Source organism: Propithecus coquereli, unplaced genomic scaffold, assembly GCF_000956105.1.
Source record: "Propithecus coquereli isolate 6110/MARCELLA unplaced genomic scaffold, Pcoq_1.0 Scaffold68, whole genome shotgun sequence".
Classification (NCBI taxonomy): Eukaryota; Metazoa; Chordata; class Mammalia; order Primates; family Indriidae; genus Propithecus; species Propithecus coquereli.
Genome location: NW_012152840.1, coordinates 6453077 through 6461326, shown reverse-complemented (window position 1 = coordinate 6461326; position 8250 = coordinate 6453077).

Here is an 8250-nt window from a genome sequence, read left to right as displayed (position 1 = left end):
CTAGACATCTTAGACTGCAGGGTCAAGGCAGTGAGTATTGATTGGGAAGATTCCTCACCTCAGCAAAGACTATGTTTAGAAGGCAGAAGTCAGGTGTTCATAGGCTTTTCAGAGGTTTGGGGAACAGTTACTACAATAGAGGTTGTTCCATTAAGATGATGCCCACTGGGCTGCCTCAGTGACCCATCCTCTGGTCTCCTGGTTTCACTGCCACATTCTAATACTACTCTTGCTCTGTCAGAACCACAGGTCTCACTTTCTCTTTTGTCAGTGACCTTTTCCTATGGCATTGGCCTTAGCCTCACTCACAGACTTTCTGTTGGATCTAGGAATCTGTTCTTCTCTTGGGATAGCTGATACTGGCCCTGTATGCCCTTGGTTTTTGTGTCCCTTTGGCCTCCATGGGGGCCCAGTGTGCTGGGAGTGTGAGGTGAGGAGGGCTTGTTCAGGCCATGCTGAGAAAGAGGAACAGAGATGCTACCACTCATAAGGTTCTTGGGTCACTGAGACAAGGACAGGGCTCTCCAGTCCTCTGCCCTCTGTAGTACCTGCAGGTACTCAGATACCTGTGTGATGTCAGAGGAGGTGGGATGTCTGGCTGAATGTGAGGCAAGAACAGGGCTGGGACTTAGGAAGTTCCTGTGTGACCTTACAAAGCTCCCTCTCCCATTGTAGGCAATGTTTTTCTCATCTGTAATGAGAGGAATGATGATACACCCTCTCAGGTGCCTTGTAGTTCAGTAATGCAGGATTGCTTGATTCAGATCTTTTTATCAGGTCTTTCTACTGTGCTGGCGAAATGATGCCCCCATCCGATTTGTTCCTAAAGGCAGGCTGAGCCCCAGAGGATTCAGCCCTTCCACCTACCTCATCTCTGCAAAGCGCCTGAGCGGAGGATGCTTGCTGATCATTTTCTTGTGAAGATGTGACTCTTCAGAACCTTTCCTGCATGCCTAGTGGGAGGCCACTCGGAAGTTCAGAGTTTTCTTCATTCTGCCCCTTCTTAAAACCTTTTGATAGCTCTTCTGTTTATAATCTGATATCCAAGCTCCTCCACAGGACATACAAGGCCGTCCTTGATAAAATGTCTGACAGCTCCTCCAATATCATCTCCCTCCTTCTTGGCCTTGAAGCTAAATGTCTTTTCCTTGAACTTCTTCACTTTCTCCCAGGTGCCTTAGGATTTCTCACCGTTTGCCTCCACTGTGTCTGGGTCTTGCCCTCCCGCCCCCATCCCCCCTTTCTCTCTACAGCATCATGCCCATTCATCCTTTAGGACACAACCCAGACATTAACTATTTCCTAAATAAGGAATAAGAGAATGAATCAAACCAAACATTCGATGTGGCATGGGGTTACTGTGATGTTTCCTTCAAATCTTTTAGAATATATGAATTCTGAATGGGAAGAGGGCATGAATGAATGGTCCCATCCTGAAGCAACACTGGCATCTGCACATGGAACCTTGACTTTAACAGCCTCTGACCTCTTGCTTGCTAAAGATCACTGGGATCATGAGCCAGATTCTGTATCGTCTTTCATTTAACAGGGATAATAAGAACGATATTAAAGGGTAGTTGTGGGGATCAAATTCAATCCTGGGTGTGAAAATGCTATGGAAATAATTATTGATATCACTCTTTTGTGTGGTCAGTACACTGATAAACTTATGGTGCATGGTAATTATGTGATTAGTTAATAAATGTTATCTAAATAGTTAACGAATGAGTGAATAAAACATGCCGCAACCCTGTAGAGAACTGTGGGACAGAGAACCACCCCACTCATGCTGCCACTACGTTGATGACAATTATTAACTTACATTTACTGAGTGCTCTGTCTAAGTCAGGCAGTGTGCGGGGCACATAAATATATCATCTTATTTCATATTTAAAAGAACTCATTGTTTAGGTAGTAATTATTCCTACTCTACAGATGAAGGAACTAAGAGATTATGTAACTAGTCTGTGGTAGATCACGTTATCTTCCCTAATTCTTTACCTTCCCTGTAATGCGCAACCTTTGCCGTGTGACTTTGCAGTTCCTCCCACTGATGGAGTGGGGAATATGTGGGAGATGCTTGACTGTGGGTTTGGCTCTGAGACTGACTTTGGCTAATAGAATATGGCAGATGTGATGATGTGACCATGCCAAGCGTAGACTGTAGAAGCCTTCCATGTTTTTTCTCACCTTTTCTTGTGTATTTACCATTGCCATGAAAACATGCCAGGGGCTGGGCAATATAGTTTACTGATCCCACAGGTAGAATAAGAGACATATGGAGAAAGCCACCCCAGGCAAGATTTCCTGGCCAACCTGCAGATGTGTGAGTAAGAGCAACAGGGATCAGAAGAGCCTCCTGGTGGAGTCCAGCCTGCGATAGCTCACTCTTGGCTGACCCTCAGACATTCAAGCTAAATCAATGTTCATTGTTGCATGCCACTGAGATTTTGTGGTCATTTCTTATGCAGCAAAAGCTAACTGGTGCATTGTCCTAAGTCGTGGAGGTAGGAGTTGACTACACTAGGCTTTGAACCATTAGGTCACGCCTGAAGGCCTGTGAGGGAGACCAGATCTGAGCACTCCCCACAGGTGGGTAATTAATAATTGCTACTTCTTATGGAGCACTAGTGATGTTATCTTATTGAATCTTCATAGCAAGCCAAAGCAGTAGGCATTACTGTCCCATTTTATAGATGAGGCTTGGAGAGGGGAAGCAATTTCCCCAGTGTTCACATCAATATGAAGTGGCAGAGACAAGCTTCATACTCAGGTTTCTATATCTCCAAAGCCAATGCACTCTCTGCTCCTGTTGCATCTGGGTAGGCTCCTGGCTTGCCAGAGTTCTTCCTCTAAGCAGACTGATTTCATTTGAGTTAGTTTGTTAAAAGGCCAGAAACCTATGGGGTATGTAATTTGTGTGTGTGTGTGTGTATGTTGTGCATGTGTATATGTTGTGTGTATGTATGTGTATGTGTGTGCATGTTGTACATGTGTATATGTTGTGTGTTTGTGTGTATGTGTTTGGAGGAGCTTCTGGGGGTTCCCCCACTGTGCTTTGTGTTTCTTCACTGTCTGACTGATTTGGCCACAAGGTGGGGATCCAGTTACCAAGACACAGTGTGCTACACGGCCAAGAACACTGCTGTGCTCTGAAATTTCTACCAAGGGAGAAAAGTGTGTTATTTCTTTTTCCCTTTTCTCTTTTTTTTTAAATTACATTCATGCTTTTATCAATGGATGCCATTGTTCAAGTTTTTAAAAGTCATATCATTTTTCCTGTGTGACATTTTCTCCCTTTTCTTAACAAACTGGCAAGTGGGAAAATATGCTGCATCTTTTAAAAGGATTTTTCAAGAAGCATCACCAACACTGTCCTCCCAGCAGGCTGCTCATGTTGAAACCATTGTCAAAAGATGGCATCCTGCCACTGGTCAGAATGGGACATGTCATTTACTCCAAAGGCGATTGTGGAGATTTGTCTTGTAGCTGTGTTCCAAATCAGCAAGATTGATTTTCTTCTCATTATGACACAGTCACAGCTCTTACTTCTTTTAGTTGTTTGGATTGTGAAGAACAGCTTTCAGAGATTAGGACAATGTAGCTGCACGACAAAGAAAAGTGCGGGACAGTGGAAGAGTTCCATGGGAACATGTCTCTAGTGGGATCTCTAATCTGAAGGCATTTGTGGCCCAGATGGAAACAGCCATGTCTGGAAATCTTTTTCCCTAAATTGGGTCAGGAGAACAAGAGACTCCAGGGCATTGTGGCGTGTTGTGGAGAGTTCACAGACTTGGGAGCGAAAATCAGAATAGAATTGCAGCTCTGCCACTGAGCGTGCGTGTGAATTTTTTCAAGTTAATTGATTTCTTGGCATCTTAGGTCCTCGTTTAGAATAAGTGTTCGTTGGGAATCTTTTAGCTTCTAAGTGATAGAAAGCAATGTGAATTAGGTTAAGAAAAATGGTATCTGTCAGCTCATAATCTAGTTTATATTCTAGCTGCAGGTTTTGCTGGCTTTAGGTATGGCTGGCTTCAGGGGTTCAGAGTACTTCATCATTGTTCTATCTCTCTCCATTGCTCAGTTTTGCCTGCCTACCTCTGTTTGATCTCAGTGTCAGATTGGCTTTTCCCATGTGGTGGCAAGATGACCCCAGAATTTTTAAATTCCTCAGACCTCACGGACTCAGAAAATGGCAAGTGTCTTTCCCAATGTGCGTAGGACCTCCCTATATAGGAGTGAGTGTACTAGATATCTTTTGTATTTCTTTCCAGAATCATGCTCCAGAAGGAAGAACCTTTCTCTACTCTGCTTTCTCCCCTGGGAAGCTCTTCTGCATGGACCACATTAATTTCTCCCTTGCTGAAGGGATGCTGAAGGGAGGAAAGAAAGTGGGATTAGAATATTTATTCCTCCAGCTTTTTCCCTGAGATGTTCGCATGGGTTGGCTGCATCCCTCGAATGGAAGCTTACAGCAGCTGCCTAGCAACCCCCTCTGTCTGGCCCCTTGTCTCCAGCTTCTAATCACTGTTCTTATCCTGGCCCCTTCAGGACCAGGAGTGGTGGTTTCAGCCCTCACAGTTACTGGCCCTGGGGTACTTCTCTTTCTCATGTAGTTTCTTTACATGCTACATCTTGAAGAAAGTCCTTTTATTACACTGTCATCAAATTAATTCAAGCGTGCCATCTGTTTTCTGTTGGGACCCTGACAGATGCAGGAAGCAATCAGAATGTGTACAGATCACTCACGTGCATTAGGCATCAGGTCTTACATGCTTCTTTCTTTCATACCTTTACGGTTTGGTGGTCCCTCCACCTTCCCTTCCTCCTCATTTCTTTTCACTCCTGTAAACAGCTTGCCTGTTGCTGTTATGAGCTCCCGCTACTACCGGGAGGCAGTAGCTACAGCAATTTTAATCTTTTACATTTGTAAAATGTTCTGAGATTAAATAACCACTTTCACATATGACCTTATAAAAATGTGTTGGCATAGTTGTTACAATCTGTACATGAGATATATTGAAAGCACACTCCAGGTGGGTTAAGTTGGTGACGCAGGTCACAGCTAAGAGTAGTCAAGCTGGACTTCAATCCTGAGTCTGTCTAATGCACAGTGAATAAAGAGATGTAATTAACTCATAGATTTGAGTGTCTTGATGGGGAGTACTTGAAATGGATAAAGAACGAAAAACATTATGCCCCTCTTCTCCTAGGTGCAGACCAAGTCCTGCCCCTGATATTGTCATTAGTACCATACTGGGGGATAGAGCATTCAGAGATAGGTGTGGAGAATCTGAGGTACAGCTAAATGGCTCTTCCAAAAATTATGAGCGATTTAGAAACTGTGAGATGGGAAGGAGGCTGAAGGCTGTCTGTGGGGAATATTTGAGCTGGGAATGGGGTCGGGGGAGAGATAGAACTACGTAGAGAATGAGATAAAGGTAGAGAGACCCACAGAGATAGAGGGAGATAAAGGGAAAGAAATTGAGATAAAGAGACGAGGCTTGAGAAATAAGCAGAGAACTACAGGGATGGACAGGATGAGACACAAAGAAACTCAGAGACAGAGAGTAACACCCAAGGCTGCCTCTGAGGTACATGTGAAAGCTGTTCAGAGAATCCAGAGTTTTTAAAAAAGCTTTGCAATCCTTTTTCAACTGAGTAATTATATTAAATGGTAAGCAAGGACACAAACATTATAGCAGAGCTGCTGAACTCTGGGGGAGTTCAGAGCTTACTTGCTTTGTAATAAGGATAGGATAGGAGTCCCTCAGAAGTCTCTCTGTGTAAGCTCCCTGGGTTCCCGAAAACGCAGCTCTTAAAAATTTACTCCTTCATTCTTAGTTTATGCCTCTCTAGGAGATACATAGCATAAATTATCATATTAACAATTCTGACATGTTCTGCTGAACAAAAACATTTTGAAGTTTGTTTAACCTGTATTTCTCAACTTTCATTGATTTGAGCACAGAACACATTGTTTAGTTGCCTATCCTCCCAAGGTATTTATTAACATATCAAGACCAGTATTTGGCCCTGTTTGGGAAACACTGCCCTAGAGGATAGAGATCTACACTATCCAAGGTGGTAGCCCGTGGCCACATGTGGCTACTGAGCACCTGAAATACAGTTAGTTTAAACTGAGACATGCTGTAAGTGTAAAATGCACACTGGATTTTGGAGACTTAGTATGAAAAAAGGTAAAATTTCTCACTAATAATTTCATATTGATTACATGTTGAAAACATAGTATTTCTGATATGTTGAATTAAGTAAGATACATTGTTAACATTGTACCTGTTTCTTTCTACTTTTTAAAATGTGGCTACTAGAAAATTTCAATGACATATCACGTGGCTTGTATTTGGGGCTCATGTTGCACTTCCATTGGACATTACACTTCTATCAGACAGTGCTGCTATAGCATGTAGCTTCAACGTCTTTACTCATCTCTGGCAGAGGCTGATTCACAGGTCTCTCTTCCCAGCACTTTCCCCATCGCTAACTCTGTTGCAGCCACAGCTTTCCTCAAATATGCCTAGAATGACCTTCCTAGGTGTTATGAAATTAGTGTTTGTGTCCCCCACAAATTCATATGTTGAAATCCTAACCTCTAACATGATGGTGTTAGAGGTGGGGCCTCTAGGGAGGTGATTAGGTCATGAGAGTGGAGCCCTCGGTGAATGGGATTAGTGCCCTTTAAAGGGACCCCAGAAGTACTGTCTAGCTCCCTTCCTTCTGTGTGGGGATGCAAGAAGTTGACTATCTGCAACCCAAAAGAGGGCCTTCTCCAGAACCTGACCAGGTGGCCCCCTGATCTCCAACTTCCAAAATTGGGTAAAATAAATGTTTGTTGATTAACCACCGAGTCTGTGGTAACATGTTATAGTAGCCCAAGAAGACTAAGACACTAGAGCCTTTGCATTTACCATTCCCTCTGGAACGTTCTTCCCTGTCTTACCTACACTGCCAACTTCTTCTCTTCATTCATGAGTCTGCTCATATGTTACCTTATTAGAAAGGCTTCTGTCTTACTCCATTCCTGCTACTATAACAAAATTCCTTAGACTAGGTAATTTATGTACAACAGAAATTTATTCTTACAGTCTGAAGGCTAGACATTCTAAGATCAAGGCACAGATTGTGTCTGGTAAGGGCCTATTCCTCATAGATGGTGCCTTCTTGCTGCATCCTCATGTAGTGGAGGGGCAAAGGGGCTCCCTCAAGTCTCTTTTATAAGGGCACTGATCCCATTCATGAAGTTTCCACCCTCATGACCTAATCACCTTCCAAAGACCCTACCTCCTAATGCCATCACACTGGGGATTAGATTTCACTACGTGAATTTTGGAGGAACACAAACATTTCGACAATAGCAGCTGCCTGTCGCTATCCACTTAACCCTTTTAATTTTCTTTCTTGGCATTAATTTCTACCTAATGTATTATACATTTACTTATTTATTGTCTGTATCCCCTGATAGAGTGTAAACTTCTTGAGAAAGGGTGTAGTGCTGGTATGTGTTTTTACTGCTTAATCACCAGTGACTACAGAGTACTTTGCTTACCATAGGTGCTCAATAAATATTTTTTCAAATGAAGGAGGAATAAGTGAATGGATGACTCAATTGAGAAACTTTTTCCTGGTGGACCCAAATGCTACTTCAGAATCCTATTCATTGTGCACTCCAGGCAGCCACGACCCATCACCAGAATTGGCATTCTAGACAAGGCCTGTTAACCATGCTGCAGAGGTATCCTTCTCCCCAAAGCCTCTGCAGGGCATATGTTGCCTGAGGGAACCTGGTACATATCCACTGTGGTAGATTCTCTTCAAAGATGAATGGAACAAGTTTTCTCCTCCCTTTGTGTGCAGGTTGTCCCATCCACTTAGAAATAGAGTCTATTTTCCCTTTCCTTGAATCTGTGCTGACCTGTAATTTGGTTTAACCAATGGAATATGGCAGAATTGACAATATGTTAGCTCCAGGGTTAGCTCTTAAGAGACACGGCAGCTTCTGCTTTTGTTCCCTTGGAATCAGCCACCATGATATAAGGAAGTCCAAGCTATCCCCTTGGAGAGAGAGGGAATGTGGAGAGACCCTGAAATGCCAGGCAATAATAAAGACCACATGGTAAAGAACTAAAGCCCCTCAGCCAACAGCCAGAACCAAAGCCCAAACCTTTGAGAGAGAACTCTGAACTTCCAAACTATGCCAGCCTTCAGGTGGATGCACTTGCATGAGTGACC